This window comes from Penaeus monodon, chromosome 25 (genome assembly GCF_015228065.2).
Source record: "Penaeus monodon isolate SGIC_2016 chromosome 25, NSTDA_Pmon_1, whole genome shotgun sequence".
Taxonomy (NCBI): Eukaryota; Metazoa; Arthropoda; class Malacostraca; order Decapoda; family Penaeidae; genus Penaeus; species Penaeus monodon.
Genome location: NC_051410.1, coordinates 3,219,922 through 3,220,427, shown reverse-complemented (window position 1 = coordinate 3,220,427; position 506 = coordinate 3,219,922). Strand labels below are relative to the sequence as shown.

General features: G+C 53.0%; 1 protein-coding gene across 1 annotated transcript in view; it reads right to left on the bottom strand.

Moving 5' to 3' along the window:
* LOC119589489 (suppressor of lurcher protein 1-like) overlaps window positions 1–435 on the bottom strand; it is a 5,881-nt gene extending 5,446 nt beyond the window's left edge. Inside the window, exon 1 of the mRNA XM_037938090.1 lies at window positions 263–435. The gene's annotated coding sequence lies outside the window, so the exon portion shown is untranslated. The remainder of the gene's footprint in view (window positions 1–262) is intronic.
* Window positions 436–506: the final 71 nt, after the last annotated feature.

Genomic DNA, 506 nt, shown 5'->3' with positions numbered 1-506 from the left:
GGGGGGGGAGGGGCTTTTTTTTGAGTTGACAGGAAAACTGCAGTAGACTGATTTAAATGTGTCCCCGTTGCCTCTCGCTTATTAAAGCTGCATGGCATTAGTTCCTGTGATCAGGACTGGGTTTCCACGGCCCTAGACGTTTCCAAAGCAGTCGCACATTATCCAGAAGGCATTTAAAACCAACATTACACTACACTCGATCTTCACTTACGAATTACTGCACGAAGGTACGCAAAAATACCGACACCAAACTATGATTTACCTCAACCACCGCGTCCAGCAAATCTCTTCCCGAACAGAACACCTAGAGAAAAGGGAAGTGTCAAGTGGTGTCATAAAGCACGTTATGGAGATTAGCGTCCACTCCCCCTCGCTCGCCTGCTCTCAATGGCTCGACGCTCTGTGGCCCGCGCGCCCGCCGTCCGAAGGCCCGGGGCGGCGCTGGCACTCACGCCCGGGCACCTCGCAGGACGGAAATGGGTGCCAAATGCTGCTGGAGTTATGCT